This window comes from Misgurnus anguillicaudatus, chromosome 14 (assembly GCF_027580225.2).
Source record: "Misgurnus anguillicaudatus chromosome 14, ASM2758022v2, whole genome shotgun sequence".
NCBI lineage: Eukaryota > Metazoa > Chordata > Actinopteri > Cypriniformes > Cobitidae > Misgurnus > Misgurnus anguillicaudatus.
Window position 1 is genome coordinate 9,618,231 of NC_073350.2, and position 27,547 is coordinate 9,645,777.

At 39.2% G+C, this 27,547-nt stretch overlaps 1 long non-coding RNA gene across 1 annotated transcript; it reads left to right on the forward strand.

The window, feature by feature from the left end:
* Positions 1-1,279: 1,279 nt before the first annotated feature.
* On the forward strand, positions 1,280-27,463 carry LOC141369448 (uncharacterized). Its single transcript, XR_012373149.1, has 3 exons — positions 1,280-1,604; positions 23,094-23,219; positions 26,722-27,463. It is a non-coding gene; the product is annotated as an uncharacterized lncRNA (long non-coding RNA).
* Positions 27,464-27,547: the final 84 nt, after the last annotated feature.

Sequence of the window (27,547 nt, forward strand, 5' to 3'; positions counted from 1 at the left end):
AATGTGGGTATTGCAGAAGCCCACTGTTACTGCAGCCAAAGTCACAAATTGCCATTGGCATGGCAATTATGCAAATTACAACAGCAGCTCAATAATGATTGGGACTTTGGCATATGGTCCTAGTCTCCCAATTCTGTCAAGTGGCTCCTGTGATTTGCCATATTGGTGGTAAATGGGCTTTAATTGGTGTGTTAATGGTGCAGCTGACTGGGCTGTGATAAGAGACAGTAACCTATTTTATGAAAGAGAACAAAGACTGGAGTTGTGTCCATGGCAACAGCCCTCCTTGTGTTTTATTGATACTGTGCAGGGGAAACAGGATAACAGTATATTGAAGTCAGTGGAGATACTGTATGTGCACACAAATATTAATATACATTCGATATACATAAAAATGTACATTGTATGTGCACACTTTGGAAGGTTACTACACATGCAATAAAGGGTCCATAAGATCCCAGCAAGCAATTTCAGCTAAAACAAGGCAAAATTTGGGCTGCCAGTGAAGGTCTAATATAGACGTTTAACCATAACTCAAGAATAGACAATGCATATATTTTTAAAACATGTAGCCTAAGTTATTTTGGCAAAAACGGCATTTTAACCAAATTTAAGTTTATTTAGGGTAGAAGTGGGTTACTTATAGACAGACTATATTGAGTCTTGCTTCATTTAAATTGTAAATTACCAGAAATGTGTATAAAATATGAAACAGAAAGAAATAGGATGTAAATTAGAAAGAAATGTCAACAGGTTTTGCACAAAATGGGAATATCCCAAATACAAATGTATTCTGAAATGCACTATTTAATCAATTTGTTATGCAGATAATATATTTTGGAGTAAAAATATTTTTTATAAACAAGCACAATTTAATTAAAATGCCTGTAGATGTCTGTGGCATTTCTGGTTCACACTCCAATGTTTTATTTTATTTTATTATTTTATTTTATACAGGATACAACTATCTTAGACTGCCCGAGTAATAAAACGTAATAGAAAAAATACAAAATAGCAATCATAATAAAACAGTCTATTTCAACTCTTAACAGGCAGTGTAGGCTATTTGTTTTATTAAGCTTGTCATGTTTGGCATCTACAGCATATAACCGACAAGTCGTTTCCATTCACACGGTTACATACAGACGCAGCACTACGCAAGCACGTACAAGCGTCAAGAACACATTGCAGCCCACGCCCACTGCGTGCGTAGCGGAGAATCGCACAGCGAGCTGTATGTAATGTGGCGCGGCTGTAAGAGTGACGTGCGGTCGTTGCTGAGGGGGATTGCCTCGCGAGTGGGCGGGAGAGCGAGAGCGCGAAAAACAAGGCGCGCGCAGTGGCGGAACGTTCTGCTGCGGTTACCATGACGCCGTGCGCGGGTGAATCCCGCCCTGGTGCGCGAAACTGACCTCCAGTTTGGTATTTGTTTGAGGTAAATGGAGGGATTCAGAGGTTTGAGCGAGTCTCTGTTGTGGGTGCGAGGGTGGATGTTGTCATTCTCCCACTCCTCAACCACAGTCTGATGATCTTTATGTTTAATACACGAGGACCGTGTCAAACGGACTTGGTCTGGAGTGTTGTGAGAGACATGATGCTTGCTTGTAAGTAATGACCCCATGACTTATCAGTTGTCATGTTTTTGGGCTTCATTAGAGTTGCACAAACAAATGTACAGTTGAGTTGTGTCTGCCACTTAACTCGTGAATCAAATACTGGTAGTATATTGTAGTATTTATTAGTAAAGTTTAAGAAATTGTATACTTTACAATATTATGCTAGTTATTACTTATAGCATTGTGTAGTAACTACAGTGGATTGATAAACTGTGGTAAATACTGTAATATACTTTAATATTTACTATGGTAAGGCTCAGAAACACTAGTATCTATTCATTTTACTACAGTAAAGTATACTACATATTTTTTATGTGGGTACTATATCAAAGTGCAGGAATAATTAATACAATATCAGTAGGACAGACAATATTAAATTTCGTCAGGTTGCATGCCCTTGTTGCCCTTGAGCAAGGCACCTTAATTCAGTGGTTCTCAAACTTTTTCAGCGTGCGGCCCCCCTTGTGAATGGCACATTCCCTTATGCCCCCCCCCAAAGAATATTTATGAATTTTTTTTTCTAAAACTCAACTTTTAATTAAGCAAAACATATTGAATTATACAATGTATAAGTGCTGTTGGTTAGTAGCCTTATTTTTTTAGGTTTAATTGCACAGAATTCATGATAAATTGTTTTTATTTTATAAAATGTCATAAAACTGGGGCCCCCCTGGCACCATCTCACGCCCCCCCTGGGGGCCCTGGCCCCCAGTTTGAGAATCACTGCCTTAATTAACCCAAATTGCTCCCTAGGCACTGCAGTAATAGCTGTCCACTGCTCCGTGTGCGTGTGTTCACAACTTGCAGTGCGTATATCTGTAAGTAGTTAAATGCAGAGGTAAAATTAAGTTTATGGGTTCCATACTTGACAAATATGTCAGTTTTACAAGCACGTAGTTCGCCATTGTTGTTGTTGCTGTTACATAACATAGCAGTTTATGACTACAGTCAACACGTGGGGTGCTGACATCATCGTATCACAAAATGTACAGATTGGCTGTACACACGAAACTGCAAGGGTGTCGTGTTGCAACCCTGTATCACGAAATTATGTACCTATAGTCACGTAAATTTGTGAGTCTTATGCGTGACACTGACATGGTTTTTAGCCTTTTTGTTTACGTGTCATTGTCACATATTTGTTACTCAACTGTTTTGTCCTATTTTCAAACCATTGATGCTTCAGTTTAGGGTTAGATTTGTTGTTTGCGTAAGCAAGTCACTTTAAGTATTGGTTTATACCTTTTTTATGATTTTTTTTATATTTTATGATTTTTAAACTATTGTCGCCTTGCATTAGGGTTAGAGTTGGGTTTGGGTAATGATGTCATTTTATGTAAATCTAACCCTAAACCGTAGTGACAATAGTAAGAAAATAGGACAAAACAGTTGAGTAACAAATATGTGACAGTGACACGTAAACAGAAATGTGACATGTTCACGCAAAAAGGTGGAAAACCGTGTCAGTGTCACGCATAAGAATTTACATGACTATAGGTACGTAATTTCGTGATACTGGGTTGCCTTTTCAGATGTATCCACTCTGGGACGCGGTTTAAAAAAATAGCAGTTTTAGGCTTCCAAAACAGCAGACGAAACGCTGATACGATACAGAATTTTTGTATACATCTAAATGCGTCTCCGTGTGGATGGGCTCTAAATGTCTGAACTGTCTGCATGTTTGTGCATTGTGCACATTAAGTCAGAAAGTGCAACTTTTTTTGTTAAAAGATCTCAGGGTTAGGGCCTAAAGGTCTAAATTTACTCTACTTATCTACAAAAGCATTATTAATGTTGGAGGTATATCCTTAAACTGCATCATAAACATCTATACATTAGTGACCTTATACAATTAAAATGTGAGATGCTCGTTGACAATCTACTCTGACCTATTCCTAATGCTGTTCAATTACAGTGATCATTGAATATAATTGCCATAGACTTACATTATAATGTGATCTGTTATAAACAAATATACAGAAGTGTCTTTTTAACAACTTTACACCGAACGATTGCCCCCAACCACATGTGTTTCTTCATCAGTGTCATTTACCAGAATGTGTCTTATGCAAAGGTGCATGATTGCATTAGCGTGCTCAAGTTTTAAGTCAAATGCCAGTAATCGGATTATAGTGTTTGTTAGCATAGTGATTTGTACAGCACCTCATGTTACTCTTGCTTGCTTCACATTTTAACCGATCAATAAATACAGCTCTAATGACACAGAATAGTGCATTCGGTTTGAGAGAGATAAACAGAGATCTGAAAGGGAGGGGGGGGGTGGAAGGGAGATATTTCGATATTGTACTGGAAGTCACGTGGTACTTCCACTAGAGGACCCCCGGCTTCCTAGTTTATGTTGAAGCCCCGCCCCTGCCCTTATATGGTCACGGTTGAGAGTAGAATACATGTTGCATCACTATAAAATTGTGTGGTTCTCTCTCTCTCTCTCTCTCTCTTGCGCTCGCTCGCTCACTCTCTCAGCCCCCATGCGTCCAATCTCTGTTTTTGTTCTTTGAGCACTTGGCTGTGCTTCTATGTATTATCTTAAACAACTGCTTGTTCTTTTGTACTGCCAGTCCTGACTTCTGCTCTTTTTATTACTAACACATTGTGAAAAGTGCTGTTGCTTGAAACATTGATGTTTTATCTAATAAAAAAGCATCCCAGTATAATGTATCAATCATTGTCCATGCAGGGGGGTAAAGAAATAATGTGCAAGGGAATAAGGACAATAACGTTGTTGTTCACTGGCAATTGAGTAATATCTGACTGCATTAATATCAAGTTTCCTTGCTCAATAGGTTCACAGAAGGATTGGTACACATTACATGTATAAAATGTTGGATGCATTTATGCTTAATCTTTAAGTAATCTTTAAGTAAAGAAATGCATAATCCCAAATAGAGATGCATTTTTAAAAGTGTTACACCTGTGAAATGCATCAATACATTGGGGCTCACTTTATACTGTATACGGTGTCTTTAACTGCTATATATACTTCTATAAAAATGTACATTTAAAGACATATAGTTACTCTCTTGAGCCTATCCCTAAAGCTAAACCCCCCATAAACCTACACTGAACAACACACATGTACACAATAACTACAAAGACCAAAATGCTCTTTTCTTATGTACAGTAAGTACACAGTAGTTAAAGACCCTGGGGCCATACATTACAATGTATAGCTCTTTCAGAACAGAAATGAGTGCATAGATTATGAAGTTGCATAGTGAGTAACATCTTTTTAAAATATTGTCATTGCAATAGTAACACAAGCAATGATCTTTAACGCAAAATGAAATGTGCAGATCATAAAGAGATGACTAATAAGAGCTCATTAGTTGATTTCTGTAATCTCTCTGGTGTTTTCCATTAGCAGCTTTCTCTTGTCTCTTGGTACGAGAGTGACTCTAAAATCTAGTCATCTAGTGAAAGCCTACTTATCTTTATATTCATGCTGCTCAACGAATTTTCGTTATACGTGCTGTTGCCAGTCAATCACGTTGGTCCTGTATTTGAGTAAACCTGCTTGTAAACACTCACGTACACTGTCCACCAGTATCGCCCACAGACCGAGTTGGTTTTCATGGTTCAGGTATGAGAGACCTTTGAAAACCCACATGCATGCAAACACACATGCTGGGATTTCATGCATCTTGTTTGTGCGCCAAATGTTTGCTTTCTTATTCAAATGAGATAGGAGAGATTACTCGAAAGGGTATGTAAATGAGATAAAAGAGGAAGGGGGCATTAATGATGCATGAGCTTAAAAGGTTTTTCCTCCGTACTTAACAGTCTGTGTTCACCTCTGACCTTCAACCGCCGCCTGCGACCCCATAAACGTTTGCTATAAAAGAGACATCTAGTTTGCATACGTTTTAGCATTAAAACCCTTTCACCAGACTGACGTCAACATTCCCCGGCACACTGAACTTTATGAAGCAATGCATTTAGTAAAGTTCAAGCTTTTGTAACTTTGACCCCTTTACCAGCTGACCTTTTGGAGCACAGCCAATGATTACAATAAAATAAAATGACAGGACAATTATGCATTGTTACAAGCAATAGTGTATGTACTGTAGTACTGTACAGTCCTTCCAGAAAACACAGAGTTTTTTTGTGATTGTTGCGGGCAAAAATCCTGGATTTTGCAGCACGTTTTCTTAATAAATGCGATGGAATATGCGGGATATTTATGCAATTTATGCGATGGAATTGCGGGAATTTGCGAAAATTGCGGAACTTGCAAAAACTGCGGAAACTTGCAAAAGCTGCAATGATGTTCACGGCAACAGAGGACACGGCTGCGCTTGTGTGAAGTAAATGCAACATTTTTCATCTTTCTTTCAAATATGTGTGACTTTTTGCTACGAAAATGCGGGGATTATAAAATCATGCAAGCCCCGCATATTTTGTGCGCGGAAATCTGTAATTAATGCGGCGAAAGTGCGTCGTATTTGGAAAAATGCGGCCCCGCATAAATATGCGGACTTTGGTTGATTATGCAATAAATCGTGCGATCGCGTTTTTCTGGAGGGACTGACTGTACTGTCTGCGATCTAGTGTATACTTACAATGTGTTTATTCCCTAACTTTACCGAACTTTATTTTATTTCATTTACTGTAAATTTGTAGCACAAGCACAGCCCATACTGTCATATTTGAGTGGTGATAGAGCTCTTTTACACACTTCTATGGTAGCCATAGCTTGTGAAGTCGTGAACCTTGCTGACATCTCCAGTTCTCAACTGGAGTCTCTCACTTCCCCCGATCCACCTGCACTAAGTGTCTGGAGTCTTCCAAGAACCCTGGGCACTATGCCCGGTTCAACACTTTGCAAAATTACTGACTCGCAGTGTGCCCATACTGTAGGTACAGCTTATCTGTTCGCATGAGCCTGTTTAAAGGATTAGGTGTTCTAATGCACTGGACTTGAGGTTCTTCTTGATACTTTGTGAAGGTTTACCTAGCAACAAACTGAAAACATTGTGCTTTTGGAAACGCTTCACTCTTTACTAAAGTGAGAGTCTGTGTGTGAATGTACATAGTGTTGGACACAAAGTGCCTATATGCAAATGTATTGCTTAAGGGAAAGTTTTCTTCCATAAAAGAAGTCACCAAAGTTTGGCCCGGAGCATTCATATTTGCATAAAAATGTGGGATTGGTATTTGCATAAGGAATCTGTAAGAGGAGCTTTTAGAGTTGTGCATGGGAAAAAGTAAAAAAAAAAACAGTAACACAAAAGAGTGCTGCAGGGATGATGATTTTTGTAAGATAACCCGAAAGTTGGCAGGATACTGGTTCCCTCGCAAAACAACCATTAATTTTTTTCTATAGACTTTTTGATTATTGCAAAAGATTATTACACTTTTTTGTCCAACAAATTAGTCTTCAAAGATAAACACTTGATTTTTGAGGTGTAAATGCATTTACTAGAAATATAAAAAGCTGAATTTTTACTTCAAAATTCATCAACGTTTATAAAAGTCAAGCTGTGAAGACTAGCTTGCTAGACAAAACGTGTAACAGTACATTCACACGGGGCGAAAGCGTTAACGCTTGACGGAAGGCTTGTATGAAGCGAGGCCAATGGCCAATCACAGTGGCCGCAACACAAGCTTCGGTCTTTCATAAACGTAATTGGCTGGCTCTGCCTACGTTATTTGCATAAGGCAATCTGATTGGCTGACGCACATGTTGCCACTTCCAAAGTTGAGAAATGGTCAACTACTGCCGCGAGCAACGGCAGTGACGCGGCGCAGACGAATCCACAATTCAGTTCGGCAACGCATGACGTCACCCATTAAAAGTGAATTGGGAGGTCTCAACGCTTATGCCCTGTGTGAATGTACCGTCAGTGTCATAAACTTTTGTTAAAAACAATAATGCACATTTTTGTGATAATCCAAAAGCCTATGGGAAAGATAAATTGACTTTTTGCAAGGGAACCACTACAAAAATCTCTGCAGCAATCTACAAACATAATTTGTAAATGTTAATTTTTTACACCCAGGGCTATATACTCTTGTCTAAACTGCATAGTGTATTTTCATACAATATGCAATTTGTGACATTAAAATTTTTAAATTAAATTGTCTTTTCTAGTTATAATTGTATAAAATAATTAGAAGTGTACCAAAATAATGCAATTTAATAAAATCTAGATTGTGAGCATATTTAAATTTTATGATACATCAATTATTTTTCAAAAAGCTGTGTTAAATATTTTGGACAGACATGTATTCTCCAAATAGCATTTTATTAGAGGCGCTTTTAATTTATTCACATATCCGATGGACTTAATCCCATAAAGTACAAGCTGTATTGCATGTACCGGCATGTTCTTCCAATCCCTGTTCTCACACCTTTTTTTGCAAGCACATTTTCACACACAATGTTTTTTCCATTGGGAACAAAGTTTTCCCTGAATCCCACTATTCTTTTTCTGGGCAGGGACATGTAGTTTCTGCCTGCAGGCGAGAGCTCTTCTTCAAGGAGAGCAGTTTTCTCTCTCTGCCTGGCCGGCTTGACCCGTTTCTCCTGCTGTAATCCCGGAGGAACTGGTTCCTGTTCCTGAATGCGGGTCTGACCGCGTAGGAGCGTAGGATTCATGTGTGCGTGAGAGAGATTTCTGCTGTGACAGATAGAAAGTGTTGCGTATGTTTAACTGAGCAGGCCTGTTCTGTGACCCTGTATTAAACAAAGCTGTTGTGATTCATTATATAATGGTTATTAATCCGAAGATATGCTTGGTATTCACGTCTCTTCCCTGGACACAATGACTTAGTTCAGGTGAAGTATCTGTAAATATTTCACTCTTTGGTTTTGTAGAGAGTAGAAGAAAATGCAAGGCTGTTTTGGGTGGTACCAGGGTGTTGCTTTGTGGTTGTCTGGCCTATGTCAAAAGAGCCCACCCTTGAGTTTCAATGATATTTTGATAATTCCAAATATGGATTTTTATTGTAAGTATGGAGTTTTGAGAAGCTGTGGGTTTTTTTTTGCATTATTGAGTCTTTTTTCCACCTTGCTGAATTGGAGTCTAAGGTATGTTTAAGGTATCACTTACAGTAGGATAAAAAACTGGCCTCATGACTGAAAAAGAGAATAGTAAATGGCCTTTTTCCTCACAGGAAGCATGTAGCAAATTGTTTCCCATTGAATATCAACAGCAGCTAAAACTAACATTTGAAAACCGGTTTTCTTTATCTCAGTTTCCTTTTGAGGACCCCTTAAGTTTAAGCTTTGTGCTCGTTCAATTTAGGTGTCGTCCAAGCGGCTGTTTTCTGAATCATTTTCTTTCATCTGTGTTTCCTGTTTTGAGCAAGACATATGCAGGTGGTGGGAAATTTCACGTTCACCTTCCTCTCTCACGCCCACTTTTTGCCCCTCAGAAAACACTGCAGAAGCAAAAACATCTGTTGAAGCCTGTAGAAGAACAATGAAATAAACTTAAAGCCCAGGGCCAGACACAAATATACAGGCTGAGGGTTTTTGGGGTTCTTTCCTGGGACTGTTGGTCTGTCAGACCAGCTGTCAGCCACTGAGAGGTGAAATTATTCCCGAGGTCACATGACTCAAGATTGACAGTGGGCTGTAGGGAGTGAGAAACAGACTTGAGATAGCATGATGCTTCTGGTTGTCTCCTTAAACACTGACCTTGGATCAGTGTGCTTATAGTTAACAAAAGCTAAAGCAAAAACAGTTTAGTGAACATGAAAATGAAAAAGAAACTAAGAACAACATTCAAGGTTCCAAAACAACCATTATTTAATAAATATTATCAATTCGCTGGGACTTTACAGAAGCATGATACAAAAATATAAAAGGTCAAACTGATTATAGGCTTGAGTTTCAGTTTCACTCATATCCCCAAACCGATCTGCACCTAAAAGACCATAATCCTGATTTATACGTCTTCACCTGACCTACATTGCACCCTCTATGGCGTAGGCTACAAATCAGTTTTCATTTATACATATACATGCAGACTGCTAGTAGGAAGTGTCAACCGGCATGTTACGTACGAGGAAATGCAACGCTACATATCACAAAAATTTTGACCTGAGGGATGGGTTCTAGAAGATCAATCAGAGCCCTTGAGGTCCACGTAGAATTGACGTGTTGTTACATTTTTGGGGAGGTGCGCTTCAGGCTACGCCATAGGCTGATGGCCTACTCGTCTCACGCTATGCCATACACTCGATGCAGAGGTATGGATTAGGATTTACACCTCAAATAACCTCATTTTAAAAATATAAAAGGTAAAATCTCACCACTTAACACTTATGTTAGATTAAGGGGCAGTTCACATGTCGCGGCTAGGCGCGTAGGTTCTTGTCACATGACCTGTGGTGCGCTTGCGGCATTCATGTTTTTAACACGATGCGGTGTGGACGCGCCTGGAAAAAACAAAACGCGTTGCACTGCGTGTGCGTCACGACCGCGCCGCTTCCATTATGAGTGCGCATCCTGCGCACCTACATTTGAAATAAAAAACTTGAGCCTGCAAAAGACGCGATATGTGAATCACCCCTAATTCTCCATCGCTGATGTTATTAGGATCCCAAATTTGTCCCAAAAGTTCCTATATCCTGTGCATTAGCATTGCAGAGGTTGTGGCCAAATGCATAAAAATTCTCTAATAAAATCGCATTGGCAGGGCTTCCACTTGTTTTTACATTGATATACAAAATGGGGAAAAACAAGAAATAAAGCACTGCAAGAGAATTAATAGTGGTTAGGAAGATGTGGGCAGTGGACATCTGGCACTTTTTTGACACTCACATGCCTATTGTACTTTCATTGGCTGTTATTCATTGCTGCTGTCATGCTTATGAGGCACAGAGTTGCATCTTTCTATCCAGTGCATGTTGCACAAATTCTCACAAATAGGACTTTTTATTCCAGATTTAAAACATAAAAGTTCAGCTTCTGTCTTGTATGGTTTGCATACTGTAAGTTTAACTTTCATGCCCACAATGAACTTCCATCTGGGCTTATCGGTTGCTACCAAGGCCCACCAGCAGCCAAAAAATGACAAACTATTTGCTGTTCCCACAGGCCAAGAGCAAAGTAAGGGTCATTACGTCAGCAGGGAGTTCAGTTGACGAGCTTTCTAACGTTCATAGCTTACAGACACAGCTGTGTGCCCCAGTTTCCTTTATTTTTCAAATGTTTATGACTACGTCAACTTTTATTTGGCTACAAGTCCTGCCACTGTTTTCGTCATAACCCTTTCTCTTGAAATAAGCACAATTCCAGTGAAAGAAAAATGTTCACTTTTGGCAGGCATGTGTTATGTTGGATTAGTTACCCACGTTCACTCCTCATTTTAATGTGATGAAACTTCTTTCTCTGTATTTACAGAGAATTAAATGGGAATAAGCCGTAATGCACCACTCCTTGTTCACTGACAGATACTCGGGGTTAAGAAGGTTCTTCTGGGATCAAGATAAACGTAATTGTGACCTTGTCATTAAACCCACAAAAACAGCTCTAGGTGTGCTGCAGACCGACTGAGGAGGCTTTGATCTGAGTCAGGCCTCTCAGTCGTTTGACCTCTTGGTTAACCTGGTGAGCTAAAGAAACAGTTTAACTGTAACCTAGTTTGCCCTTGAGGCCTGTACCACCTGTACGTTTGTCCTGGTTTGATCCAAACCTTTTAGTCTTTTTTTTTATTGTATTCAACCTTCCTCTTCAGTTGTTAATAATCTCCACAGGGGACTCAGCGCTCAACACAGAGTAATCACATTTCATCTCTCTTCATAGTCAGCTTTGATGTGGCAAAAAAAGTCCTTTGGTGACTCTTAAAATCTGGAGATGTAAACATTTTGCATTTACCTAAATCTGATAAGATTCTGGTATGTCAAGAAATTTACAGGCGGCTTTATCTTAAATCATTTGGCGACCTAATTTCTAATGGCGATAGTGCTCCATTGCATGCTTCTGCTAGCTATGTGCAATTAAAAAACATTTACAACTATGCTCTGTTTTGTAAAAATTAAAACTTCAGACACATTTTTTAATTCACCAGATTTGTCTCACCACGATTCATTTCCAATTAGTGATGAATTATGAAGAATTTCTTGATCTACTGCATTACAAGGTTATTAACGTCTCTGCCATAGCACTTTGATGTGTTGATGTGCCAATCCCCTATTTGCATTTCCTTTGCAAAGTTTTTCATGTGCATCCAGCTGAATCACAAAGATTGTTTATTTTAAAGGAGTGACGGTGTGTAGTCGTACACAGCTGAAATATCATCCAGGCCGAGCCACTAATGACACAGCACTTCAGAGTGCTTTTATACGGTGAGATCAGTGCCCTTGTGTAAGCGAGCTGGAATATTGATTATAATGCCGCATGCTTTTGTTTTCAACTCTTCTCCCACGGTGGAGAGCTTGCGCAGGCCGCTGGCCATCTATTTGTTTGGTTTGTGACGTCCGTTGAAGGGGTAACATGTAGAGAGTCTGTTGTTTAAACATCGGATTGAACGTGACGTGTGCAGAATTTAGAGTTAACAGTGAAGGAGAAACTGGAAATCGGATTTCCGTTACAAAATGCCAATGCAGATCGTACGCATATGCAAAAGCATGCATGCATATACTGTATAGGGGTTTCTGTCATCTTGTTATTTTAGGCACTTTTCCAATTTCTATACTTGGAATGTCTTCGTCTACTCTTTAGATATCCGCAGATGCCTAATTTTAGATGTTTTAGAAATTTGTTTTCCGCAACGCATTGTTATTAGCAGATCCAAGAATGTGGTGCTAATGACATCTTGGAAAAAATGCACAGAGGAATCGTATTTGGGTCACAGTACAGAAACTGTGTCAAAAGTTTGGCAAAATGAAAATTTCCATAAATAATACCTAAATGCAGTGGTCAAATTGTATAAAAAAAAAGAGATGTTGTGGTTAGATTTTATTGAGGGGGTTGTCCTACAGCTAAGATCACACAATTACAAAATCAAATTTTATTATTGAAATGTTATGATCAAACTATACGATTTATTAAAGGTGCCATAGAATGTAAAGCTGTATTTACGTAGGCACACTGTAAAAAATACTTTGGTGCCTTAAAATTTTTTGTTAAATCAACTCAGATTTACAAGTCATGTCAACAGAGATGAGTTGTCACAACTTATAAAATATAGTTGAAAAAAGTCAATTTAATTTTATAAGTTATAACAACTCACCTGTAGTTATAACCACTCATCTCTAGTCAAGATGAATAATAGTACGTTGAAATGACTTGTAAATCTGAGTTGATTCAACAAAAAATGTTAAGGCAGCAAAGTATTTTTTACAGTGCATATGAATAATAAGAGTTCTGTACATGGTAATAACATAAACAGTTATGTAAACAACAGAAACTCCTGCCTTCTTTCATTTGATTGGTTTGAAAAACTCCTGCTCAGCATTTTGTGTGCGCATACAGCATTGTTATTTATAGTTTGTTTATAATACCTAGAGAATTGTTATTTGCATGATACATTTAACATTATAAACAAATCACAGACGACAGAGGTGATGTCATTTTTCTTATCAAGGGGGATGCCATCCCCCCCGCCTTAAAGTTGTAATAGTGCAAGTTGTGATGCAACATCTCATTTTCATATTGATTAACGGAAATTAAGATATGCTTCTTTAGGTGTTAAATAATGGCTAAGGGTGTCACGATTTCGATTTTCAATCGAAATCGATCGAAATTAAATCACAACCTCGAACTTCGAATTAAAAAATGGGATCGTCGATGCTGCCACGCCCCCATTTCACGTCCGGTCGGCTTGCCAAGCGGGGGAAAATAAACTCTCAGAAGTGCCTTTAAAAACATCCATCCAGCGGAACGCGATTAATATTTTAAACACCAGGGATGTATTGCTATTCCTTGAAATGCATATCATAAACAGGATTACTACCTAGTGATCTGCCTTCGGAGTTCGGACAGAGCGCACGTGCACGAGAGAGAGCCGCCAAGATGCAGCGGGTTATATTTTAAACAAAAGGTATAGTTTGCCTCAGCTCGCATGAAACGCATGAAACTGCACAAATACGTAAGGATTATTACTTTAGTTTATGTTTAGACTTTGGACAGATGCGAGAGCGCGTGCACCTGAGACAGAGAGAAGCGCAGCTGCTTATGACGCACCGGTTTTATTTCATATAATAGGAGACCAAGACGCGCGCATTAAGTCTATCTGCGTGCAAGAAGGAATTCTCTCTCTACAAGCTCTCTCGCGTAAAGTAAAGCCCACAAACCCCCATCCGAGGAAAAGCACGCAATGTGCATGTTAATGTGTAACTATAATAATAATAATAATAAAGGCAAAAAATAATTTAAAAATCAAGAATCGAATTGAATCGTGAGATCAGAATCGAAAATGTAATCGAATCGAGGATTTGGAGAATCGTGACACCCCTAATAATGGCACAAATATGGAAAAAAAAATGGATAAGCGCAAACCTTAGTAAATCATGTTCCATGATTTATTTAAATACATTTATTTTATAAAAATATCAATTCCATGGTCACCAAAAAAGATTTTTTTCAAATTAAATTATATAGCTAACAAAATAGGACATTACAGAACATTAAGGCATGTTCTTGTTGTGGCCTATTATATTAATATATTAATGGAAGTTTTTTCTGGCATAATAAAATTTAAAATAATGAATTACTTAATTTTAATTTTATAATCTTGAATAAAGATGTGTTGTTACATTTCTAAACGATTGGGCCAGAGTCCTGCACGGGTCCATTTTTGGAGACCCGCTCCCGCCTGGACCCGCAAAGTTCAGCACCAGATCCGACTCGTCAGCCATGATAATATAAAAATTAAATCCGCACCCGCCCGGACCCGTTAATATTTGGCCAGTTACCTGACCCGTACCCGCACATGCATAAATCATACGCTAAAAATCTTTCCAATTGAAGTGCTTTATTTTTTATCTCGTACGTCTCTCAACATCACAACAGTGTCATGAATAGGCAAATGAAACAGGCTAAAGTGCGCTTTGTTTTGCGCCATTCAAGTAGCCTACCATCGGCACAAATGGAACCTGATAACTACACAAACACACCTATTAATAAAAAAAGACCAAAAAAAACAACCTACCTACATAACCCCTGCTGTGCTGCGTCTCGAAATGCTTTCTAAGAGAAGACATTCAGCTTCCTGCTATCAACGGCAAAACTTTATGCAACTTCTGCAACGCTTGCTCCAACTAGGCTATGAGAAGCATCAACAAAGGTCACGCACTGTCGCAGTGGTGGTGACGTGATGGGTCAAATGTCATATGTTGCACCTGTAATGGTAATTCGTGCACACCAAAGCTTTTACGCCTGCGTCCGGCGCATGTTTTCAATTGATTCCAATGGAAGCTCTGCGTTTTTCAAATTAGCCGGCATTCGGCGGTTTTTCCGCGCTCTGCGCTGAGTGTCGAGAGTTGAAAGATATTCAACTTTGGGTGAAAAGCTCCGCTCGTCAATGTCAGTTCTCACGCGCCCGTCCAATCACAGTGGAGGAGGGGCGGGACAAGTATCACAACAACCAACCGGCTCACAGCTCAAGTTTTACAGCTAAAAAGCACTCTGCTGAAAAAAAGGCTGGTATTAAATGTCCTCCAGGTGTTTAACGCCAAATGCCAGCTGTTTTTTAGCTGAGTGCTAACTTTCTTCAGCTAAGTGCTTTGGTAGCTCTGATACGTCAGCTGTGAGACGGTTGGTTGCTGTGATACTTGTCCCGCCCCTCCTCCACTGTGATTGGACGGGCACGTGAGAACTGACATTGACGAGCGGAGCTTTCATCCAAAGTTGAATATTTTTCAACTCTCGGCGCTGAGCGCAAAAAAAACGCTGGGCGCCGGTTTATAGCGCAGAAGAAGATCGCTAGCTGCTGGCTTATTTGAAAAACGCCAAGCTTCCATTGAAAACAATTGAAAACATGTGACATACAAATTGTGCACATATTTTCATTTCCGCTACTACCCGCCCACATGGAGTTAATTATTCGCACGCGGCCCCGCCAGTGAATTTTAGGAATGTCACAATCCACCCGTTTTAGACACTTTTATGCGGGTATCCGCGGGTACCCGACCCGTAGCCGGACCCTGGATTGGGCCAACCTAAAATGGGCACAAAGATTCAGTAGACATCAGTATTTCATGAGTGAAGCTCTTTTCTTTTTTTCTTTCTTTTTTTCTTTTTTCTTTCTTTTTTTCTGTCTTTCTTTCTTTCCTTCTTCAGTAAGCAATCACCTAACAACCACTTAAAATTCCCTAGCAACCCAAGACACCTTAGAAACAACATAGCAACGCCCTCTCAACCAGTTACAACACATTTGCATCATAAAGACCTCTACTGAAGCAAGAACAGCTCACATTTTCTTCAGGAAATGCACAAGTGAGCTCTTTTTCCTGCAGTTACAGTATTACAGTATTACCCATACACACATCTTACTGTAGCATTATTCCACTGCTGACCTCCCCTATGCTGATCCGATCAGCACATCACCATCCACCAATCACAGGTGATCTTGTGCTTGCCTGAGCTCATGCACTGAGTCACCGATCACATGATTTAACAGGAGCCCCTCATCTCTTTCTGACCCTCCCTTTCCTGCTTTTGCTTTGCCTTCTCCATTTCCAATAACACAGCGCGTGGTCTTCCGGGAAAAGGAGAGAGAAGCTGAGAGAGTGTTTGTGTGTGTGCAAGAGCGTCAATTCCCCTTTTTTCCTTGATGAGGTCAGATTAAATTTTGCGTTGCTGATCTCAGTCAGCGCTGGAAAAGTTGGTGGCATGAGCCAACTGAGTCAAAGGGTGAGGGTGTGCATCTCTGAAGAGACTTCATTGTCCTTGTCTGGCTGCTGCTATAACACTTACACTTGTTCGTGCACTTGCTGTCCATTTATGGTCAGTCATTGTCTTGCGTTTACATGAAAAATCACACATAAAGCCAAACGGAGGGGCTTTCCGGCAACAAACACAAAGAGTCTGCTGCAGGCTCACATGAGTTGCTGAAGCAGAGTTAACAGTGTGACATCAGAAGATCTGACAGGCTCTGCTGTCATGAGGTGCTGACTCATTATGAGCTCATGAAAACGAAAGCACCTGACACTGCATGCTCCCTCTCTCCAGATGTTTTAGCCTGAGGGGTTTATCACATTTATGCTGATGTGATTTACGGGAAGAGGTTTCAGCTTTAACTTTAGATTGCTTGCAGATCTTATTTTTGCTTGAAATGGCTGCTATAAATCCCTCGCTTTATTCGGCAAGTAATGTGTTGTGGGTATACGAACCCACATCATTATATGGAACGATATCACATATCATCTAGGTTGTTGAGGAAAGCCAGGCTGTTTTTATAAGCATTAACCTCGCAATTAAAATTAAACATGGTCATAAAATCCTATAAAGGTGCATTGAAGGAGGGACCATTTAAATATATATTAAGACAGAGTGGCATACATTTGAAAGAAATGCAGACTGGCAAATTTATCTATGCAGGCTTGTTCGGGTCAAATCTGGACAAACCCAACCCTTGGGTTCAAATGTATCTATGCTGGGATGTTTCAACCCATGTTTGGGTCAAATCTGGACAAATCCAACTCTTGGGTTCAAATGTGTCTATGCAGGATTGTTTTAACCCATGTTTGGGTCAAATATGGACAAACCCAACCCTTGGGTTAAAATTTATTTATGCAGGGTTGTTCAACCCATGTTTGGGTCAAATATGGAAAAACCCAACCCTTGGGTTCAAATTTATTTATGCAGGGTTGTTTCAACCTAGCCTGACGTTGCCATACTCAATTCTAGTCAGAATTTGAGTCTGATACCGCTCCATTGAGCTATAATTATGAGGCGTGTCTCAACTGAAAAATGCCTCTGCACTCAATTGGATAGACCTACGACCAATCAGAGCAACCGAGTGTGTAACGTATGTTGAAATTACGTCTTTGCAGCCTGACCGAACTGGTAGTTATTCGCTACAATGACACTAACATTGTGATTATACCGAGTTAGCGAATGTACATCAACACCTATTATGTTTACAACATTTCGTTTATATCACAACATGAAGTATTTACTAAGTCATAGAGTAAGACTATCTCTTACCATTTGTACGTTAGGTGAACTTCATCCACGGTGATAGCCATTACGTTTGCTTGAAAATATTGGAGCCTAGCATGTCCCTCCACTCAACCACGATTCCGGGCTTCCGAAAAGAAGCTGGCAACGACCGCTAATTATATCCATCTCGTCGTGCACGCTGAGTTGCATCGCCGTGATAACGTTAGCCATTTCAGTTGCGACCAACTTTTGCCAATTAGGACATCAACAAATGCCCTGCTCGCGTTTCTCTGTTCCTCTTTTAAAATCAATGCTCTGTCGATATCTTTTAGTACAGACTCAATGTCAGAATCCACACATCTGAACTTTACAGCGGCAGCCATTCAACACACGCGCTCTTTGGTGACGTGGTTCATTACGTTACTGTTGATTATCTGTCCATCATCGTATAAAGCCCGCCCTGACAATTTGATTGGTTCGCCCAGCTCTAGTCCTAGCATAGCAGCTCCTCAACGGAGAAACCCCAGACCCATCTTCCCGTTTACAAAATCTTGTGGGCGGGGCTAAGATGGGCTGGCACCCAGGCTAGTTTCAACCCATGTTTGGGTCAAATATGGAAAAACCCAACCCTTTGGTTACAATTTATCTATGCAGGGTTGTTTCAACCCATGTTTGGGTCAACCCAACCCTTGGGTTCAAATGTATCTATGCAGGGTTGTTTCAACCCATTTTGAGGTCAAATATGGACAATCCCATCCTTTGGGTTCGAATGTATCTATGCAGGGTTGTTTCAATCCATTTTTGGGTCAAATGTGGACAAACCCAACTTTGGGTTCGAATGTATCTATGCGGGGTTGTTTCAACACATTTTTGGGTCAAATGTGGACAGACCCAACTTTGGGTTCAAATTTATCTATGCTGGGTTGTTTCAACCCATGTTTGTGTCAAATATGGACAAACCCAACCCTGGGTTCAAATTTATCTATGCTGGGTTGTTTCAACCCATGTTTGGGTCAAATATGGACAAACCCAACCTTTGGGTTCAAATTTGTCTATGGAAGGTTGTTCCCACCCATTGTTGGGTCAAATATGGACAAACCTAACCTTTGGGTTCTAATCAGTCCTTCCAGAAAAACGCTTTTTTTGTGATTGTTGCAGGCAAAAATCCTAGATTTTGCGGCACGTTTTTAAAAAAAATGCGATGGAATATGCGGGATATTTATGCAATTTATGCGATGGAATTGCGGAAATTTGCAAAAACAGATGCGCTTAGAGGGTTTTGCATTTGAGCCCTTCATTTCTTACTCTAAGAAAATGTAAACATTAGATTATTTTTTGCAATTCTATCTGATGCCATTAGTGGAACAGAAACTGCACACCTCTGGGCAGTCATGCTTAGTACTCATTAGATTGTAGACATTACATGAGAACTGCTGATGAAATCAGTGGTCCGCTTTCTTGGAAATATGTCAGAAATGAGTATTCTTCCCTTCCATTTCCTGTTTCTACCCGTGATGGACATGTGGCATTACACAAACAAACACATTCGCTGCTTCCTGTATTGGAAAGTGTCAAGCTTCCTGTGTTGGTAGTGTCACAAGAGAAGCATTACTGGTCATAGTGACCTTGCAAATCTAAGATAGTCCCAGCATACACACACACACACACACACACACACACACACACACACACTGTGTGCAGTGTCACATTGCTCCTGTCTGTGTGTGACAGTCACAAATCACATGCAGTCTTGTGCTGGGATAATTTATTCAGTAGAGACAAAAACTGAGCACCTGTTGTTAGCTGAATCTCTTTGAATACATCCAGTCCCTTCACAAACATCCAGTCATGAATGAACCAAGTAATGTACTGTACCTAGCATGTGATGTGCAAACACACCAGACAAAAGTTCTGGCACTGACTGTGAATAATTTGCTTCAGTGATTTATTTTTTAAAAATGATTCAGATCAAACATCAAGAGTTCATTTCTCACTGTATCTTATAAAACAAGATCTGTATTATTTGCATTATTTGTATAGTGCATATGAAGAGTTTGGTTCCAAAACGCAATAAATCCATTTTGACAAATTTTTGTAAAAACGTGTTTTCTATACCAAGAAAGTGACAAGATGAAAACCACTATTTTCTGTTTCAAACTTTCACATAGCATCTTTAGGTTATAAAAACAAAAAATTCAAATCCATAGCTTGATTTTCAAAGATAAAAACGAATTATTTTTTCCACAAAATGCAATAAATCCATGATTTTTTTAAAAATTCTATAAATCTATTGAATCAATATATAAATGTGCATTCATTTTTGCCATTTTATATTCATTTAGTTGAACAGTTGTATACACTGATTAAAAAAATAAACATTAATGGCATTAATCAAAACAAACCAACTGCAGTTGAATTGATGTTAATTGGAATGCACAACCAAAAAACGCGATTTCTGAACAATTAAAAAAACGGTGGTTATCTCGTTTTGCAACGAAACTCTTCACTTGTAAACACTGGGGCGGAGTTTCGCTTTCCTCTTCTGTGACCTCTTGACGTCATGACGTATTGCGTGGGGTCACGCTGGCGCATCACGACCGGATCTAGACGAAAAGTTGTGCTTTAAAAGTGTATATTTGTTATTTTTCTTGTCAAAAATGACAATCGTTTTGCTAGATAAGACCCTTATGCCTCGTTTGGGATTGTTTATAGTCCTTTGAAACTCTGTTGAAAAAAATGTTATGTGTTGAGTTAAGTATTAATTGTTGGTGTCTACCAAAGTCCATTAAAATGAGAAAAATCCTGCAATGCTTTCCCCAAAAAACACAACCTCCTCTCGACTGAACAAAGAAAGACATCAACATCCTGGACGACATGGTGGTAAGCAAATTATCTGGACTCTTCCTCCAAGAAAATTGAATATTCCTTTAAGTTTCTTTCCTGTCACAGAAAACCACAGATTTATCAATGCTATTAAAGTATTATTTCGTTTTTGTTTGTTTGTGGATCACGAAGAACAAAGTAGATGAGGAAAACTAGGATTCTGTGTACTCAGCGCGCCGCCATTGTTTGTTTACATTGCGTGGAATGGTGCGCTGTAATTTGTGGAGAAGATTTATTACATTCTGTAGAAAAGGAGCAGTGGCGTTTATCGCGTTTTGGGGAAAAAGGGAGAAAAGATGACAGAATAACACGCCGGATATTGGATTTTGCGTAAAATTAAGAATTTACTTTTAAATACTGACCTGGTGTAATGCTGATTCTGGCAGTGGCTCATTTTTTTTCAGGGATGGCGTTTGTTGCGTTTTGGAACCAAGCTCTTCATATTCACATTTATTACTCTTAGTAATTTTTAGCCATGCAATAACGATCATTCATTGTGATACAAAATCAATGATGATGCAAAAACACTGAGAATTTGGACATGAAATTCAATCACACATAAAGTTGCATCTTTTACCTAACCACTAATGCACCAAGATAAATATTTACGTATCTAAAATATAAAAAATAATAGCTACCTAAAATGTACTATTAATTATACTTCTAGTTTTTTTACTTATAAAGATTTGCTGTGCAAGCTTTACACTAGCTGCGTTTTCATTACCCTTCAAATTGAGCAAATTGAAAATGTGCCCAATGGAAACCTTGCAATTTCGCATAACTTTGCATGTCGCAAAAAATATGTTCAGGTGAAGTAGTTTTTCAGGCAAATCGCTAAAAGGAATAAATCACATAACTGCAATGGACACAGTTTTTTGTCATTTATAGGTCACCTGATGTGTTTAAAATTAAAAGCCACGTGACTGCTCATCCGAGGGGCGCTTATTCAAAATATGTGTTTGTTGCGTCATGTGACCATGTGCAACACGTGTTTTGTCAAAATAAGTGCCTGCTGCACACGCGTCAAAACCGTTTATAATAAAAGAGACCCTCACGTTCCAGAAAATACATGCAAGACACTCCCTTAACAGTAAACTCTGATTACGCATGAGATTAAGCGAGTACCTGGCAAATGCTTTTATCTTTTATCATAAACCCTTTAGATGCATCTGCAGTTATTTTGACAAGACACATGATGCAAATGCGCCAAACACATATTTTAAAATTACAAACCACACACATGACGGGCTACATACATGTTGTGACGAACTTCGCATCGAGCGCCCTCGAAAAAAGAAGTCACTGGCCGCCACTGGTTAAAGGTCAAAACAGAAGAGGTGTGTTCGACTTCATGTGGCATCACGAGAACCGAAATGCACATCAAAATACAGCAAGAGCGATTCAGGAGTTGACTGCTCTGTTTGCCATTCGCATGGCCGTCTGTGCAGCACCGTATGAAATCAAACCCACCCATGGTTTTTGGAAAGACTTATCGTGAGACAACAAAATGAAGCTTTCGTCACATGGTTAATGAAAACGTTGTCATTTCGCAATAGTTTTTTCAACATTTAGAAAAAAATGCTAAAGTTTTGTGCAAATCTTTAATGGAAATAGCTCCTCATATTTCCAAGTCAAGTTTTTGCTAAATCTTTTACTACTGCTTAGATGTTCACTTTTTGGCAATATTCCAAAAAAAAACCACTATTTCATATTATCAGACTCTTATCAGGTGTGCCTCTTTTTCCACCTACAGAAGCTTTTCCACTGAATTTGTTCTTAAAGCTTAACCCTGACCTTAAACCTCTTAAACCAGAACAAAGTCCACGTTAGGAAAATTGGATAAGATTTGCCATAACGGAAACAAATATTTATCTCATCGCAAAGACCCTTGTTCCATTGACAATATACATACTTAGTGTACATGTAAACACTCCCATGGCATTAATTCTGCAGTTTACGCCTCTGTGTACAGCTTTACCAAGAACAGGAGTCTTATCTTATCTGGGGGTTCTTCAGTGAATTACCATCTTTTTCCATTTTCCAGGTGCTGATATTCTCAGCTTCTGGCTAGTAAGGCTCACAGGAAACCACAGAGATTCATTGGCACAAACGCGTTAAACCCCATTGACAAACAGGTGTGGCTGAAACCGAGCTGTGAATCGGGGGTCAGTCTGTCCTCTCCCGGGTGGCCCCTAATCTCGTTTTCCTGGGGTCCTGGTCACCTCTGTTCCTCCCTCTTCACACACAAACTGGCCACCTATACAACAGAATGTTTGGGAGTAGTTCTGTGTGTTTAGTGACACCTGAAATTGTTAATACGTAATAATAGTTTTTAGTTTGCAAAGGTGATCAAGTTTCAGGGTGGCTGGCCCTGGGGCTCTTATCATGCACTGCGGGCAGATAGTGTGCAATCCCGTCCTGCCCATCCGTTCCATTCTGCACCCATACAAGCACATGTCCTTCTTTTATTAATGGTGCTTTTAAAAGATAATGTGCTGTTTTGTCACTTATTGTAGAAGATCTGCTAGATCTGCTGGAGGCAAGGTCTGATCAAAGATCATAACAGTTCATTCAAGGACAAAACCAACATGATGACAATATGTTCGCACAATATGTACTACGTCGAAGTCGGTGCTGATCAGGTATAAATGTTTACACTAATACAAATGTTTATTAGTGAAAGGAGTGCACAGAGTTTATTTCAGGCTATTAGAAGCACAAGTTTCCTTATGCAGCTTGGTTCCTCTCCAAACGTCCATGTGCTGGCATTTGTTTAGAGTACAGATCAAGTACAGATATACAGTTGTCTTGCAGCATTGGTATGAGCGTTTTATGGATGTGTGTTTATATGTGTGAATGAGTGCTGTTTCCTGATAGGGGAATTTCTTGGAATCCCTCTAGGAATTCTGTGAAACATTGGCCCATAGCATTTTACCTGGAAAAGGATTCTGAGAGAAAGGCTGATGTTAATATAATAGTAGTACACATACGTAGACACAGTGTGCTCAGTTCCAGGAGAGGGCTAGGATTGTATTATATTTCGAGAGCTGTTCTGACATGTTGCCTACAGAGGTTAAGATAAGGGCATGTGACTGCACCAGGGTTTAGGTGTGATACTGGAGGTTTAGTTCTGCGGTCTGCATCTATCCAACATGTTAATTAGGTCAAGAGAGTTAATCTTTTCTTCAGGTGAAACTAAAAATTGTTTCTGCCATGGAAACTCCTGAATAATGATTATATGTCGCGTTACTTCTGAGTGTGACATATATTACCTATAACATAGTAACTTGTAACTATTCCTAGCAGTACCAAACTATATACTGTACCAAATTCGAAGTATTAAGCTTTGGCACATTACTTGCTTGCTTGCTTAATTCTTGTGACAAGATAACATAAAAATATAATTTAGATTTGTCATGCATTTGATTTGACCTAAAGTGACTTGCAGTGCATTTATGGTATTCATCAGTATGCGTGTTGCTTGGGATCGAATTTATGTCTTTTGCGTTGCTAACACAATACTCTGACAGTTGAGCTATAGGAACAATTCTGGAACTTTATCATTGCATGGTACGGCCCGGCCCGGTACGGTTCAGTACAGCTCAGTTTTGGGGGTTTTCCACTGTGTACAGTAATACCCGATACTTTTGTAGTACCACTTCGGTTGAGGTTCCAAGGGAGCCGTACCAATACTAAAATGTGACATGTAACAGCGAAGATCACTGATTGGTCTGAGAGGATCGTCACTATCTGCATCATTACTAAATGCAAGATTAGCTTACCCTTGTGTGCCGTCGAGCAAACAAAGTTATTTCGTCAAGTTCTCAAACTCTCCTTTAGTACGGAAGGTCATGTAATACATAGATATGTATAAAGGCTAGATGTGTTACGGTGGAGTCTCTTATGTCATCACCTGGCGGCCATCTTACCACAGGCAGCTCGCTCACTCGTAGCATTGAGTTTAATGGTGCAGGTTCTTTTAAAGGTCACGTTCTTCCTGATACCATTTTTTAAACCCTAGTTAGTGTGTAATGTTGCTATAATAGAATAAATAATACCTGTAAAATGATAAAGCTCAAAGTTCACTGCCAGGTGATATATTTTCTTCAATAGAATTCCTCTTTAAAAGCCTACAACGAACGGCCGGTTTGGACTACAGCCCTCTATTTCCTGCTTTAATGACGTCAGTAAAACAGTTCGATGACTAAACTCCGCCCACAGGAATACGTCAGTCACCAGCTTTGGCTCAAACGGCTCTGCTAAGCTAAGCTGCTATCAAATCACAGCACACTAACAAACTACACAATCAGAACTCGATACGTATTTCTAAAGGAGGGACTTCACAAAACAAGGAAGACATCAGCCTGTTTTGAGGACAGTGAAAACAGCGCTATACAGAGAAGTAAATTGTGTGAAAAATACCGCGTTTTTTACACGTGAAACATGAACACATATTATATTGCCCACTATAAACACAATCAAAGCTTAAAAATCACAGACAGAACGGGGGCTTTAAATGACCATAACCTGCTAATTTTTCTACCAATTTTCAAACGGTTTGGTTTCTTTCAAACGTTATTAACGTGGCTATCATTCTGGATGCTCTAACATGTTTCATGAAAAATTGTGTAAGTATGCAGTGTCATAGGTACATCTTTGGTGTTTATAACAAACCAAACCGTTTGAAAATCTGTAGAATTGAGCATTGAGAATTATGGTCATTTAAAAGTACCTGCACCATTAAAAACTCAATGCTACGAGTGAGCTAGCTGCCTGTGGTAAGATGGCCGCCAAATGCGGACATTGCACTTAACTGGCCAGCAGCGTGGGCAAGACATCCAGCCTTTATACATATCTATGTTGTAATATTATTATTTTTGCATACTTTTTTTTCGCCACAACTTAATTTCTCGTGATCCCGAGATAACATAAGTTGTATTCTTGTAATGTGATTAAAGCTTACGTGTACTTGATAGAACCTGTTTGTTTTGTTCGAAGACAGCTAAAGCATATTTAGCGAAATTAGCATTGATGAACAAATTAGATATTACTTGGATCAGGGATTTGCTTGAGCTGAAATTGTTAGTAGCGAATTTAGGGACCATCTCTAAAGTTACACCTTAATATATAAAGTTTCTACTTGTAACAGCATTTAAATGGAATGACTTATATTGAACAAACAGTCACGAAACCAACTGTACAGTGTTCATGTTATTGTCAGCTAAGGCACACTTTTTAGATTTTTAATTAAGTGTTAAAAACTTTTGAACTTTAGCGATAGTCCCTAAATTCAGAACCATCGATGTCCAATGTCATTTATCGGCCATTGGCAATTATTAGCTGCACTTGTGGTGACGGTGAAGACCCCAACTCATATGCATCAACAGTTCACTTCAAAATACACAAAATATTATGGACAGGAAATTACGTTATGAGATCTGGATTATGTCAGGAAAAAAAGAAACAACTTTTGTTATCTCGAGATCATCAGAAAATTAAGTCGTGATCACGACAAATCAACCTCTAATTAAGTTGTGATCATGAGAAAACAAGCTAGCAAAAATAATAAAAATAAATGGCCTCTCTCTGCTTCCACTGAACGTATTTTAGCGTTTGTTTGTGACGTATTTACGATGAAGTCACACCAGTGTGTCAGTATGTGTGTTCCCTGGGTTCAAACCCATGACCTTTTGCACTGGTAATGCAATGATCTGAGCTTTACAGGAACATATACAGTATTTTTCAGAAAACCAACTATGATTGAGCACTTTACATGTCAGTCAACAATCTCCTAATATCCGATTGGACAGTTTGTGGGCATAATGAACTGCAGTGTGGACCAGACTTTAGACTTTTGGTTAAAGGTCTGTCTACGCAGGAACAGACATGTACAGACATGCACTACAGTAAAAGCATTAAAAGCTAAAACACCAACGCTAAAAACTTTGACCACAGATGTCTCAGGCATCATTTGATTCTTGCACTGAAATCACCTCAAACTCAGGAGTAATCCTGCAGGACAAAGTGAGGGTTGATCCAGAATGTCCTTTAGTTTCTGCACTCGTCTCAGAGAGGCATCTGGTTTTTATGATTTGCACAGCGGTGCTCCATCTGCCATCGACGTCTCTCTCTTTTTCCCTGCAGGCAGGACGCTGGTTTAATCTCCAGCTGTTCTCCTAAAACACACTGGGGAAGGGCACGAGAGGGTACTTCACAGTATGTGCTGCTAATTGCCTGGTACACCCAGTACAGAGAGATACAAAGATGGGAGCGACTCCTTTCCAAGTACAGTATGTCAAAATGAGGACATATCCTACTGCCAGAGCCGCTTTGATCTCAGCCCAATGTGACAATAACTTAACCATATCTTTCAATTCTGTAATATTCATAATACGATTTTGGGTGTATTTTGTTTTTAACATCAAATAAGCCTAAACACATTCATCCTTAGATCTTTTATCATTCTTTTGAAGGTAAAGTTTAAATGTAATAGGTTTATATTAAATTGATTTTGTACAATCAGACCGTTAAAAATTAACTGATATAATTATATACTTTTAAACAACTTATTTTAGTTATTCATGATCACACCCTATTGCCCACCTGTTGGCCCCATTTGTTAAATGCACTTTGCACAAACATAGTTGCATTACACAAACTTTATTAACACTGTCTGCATTCATCTGTATATGTTTTGATGGGTATCAGAGGCGTTACTCTCCATGCTACCTGTATTGGTTGCCCTGTTGTTGTTTGTGGGTCACTCTGGGTTACTGTCATTCATGAGACAGGTGAATGTTTTACCTGCATCGTTGTCACAGGCATTAGATGACACTGTACCTCTGTTGCCTGGGGTGTCACTGTAACCTGGGTCACAGTGGTTCATATGGGTCTTTCTTCAATGATGGACAATAAAAAACTGAAATAAAAGATGAACATAAAACAAACGTTTTTATGGGGTTTTTTATTT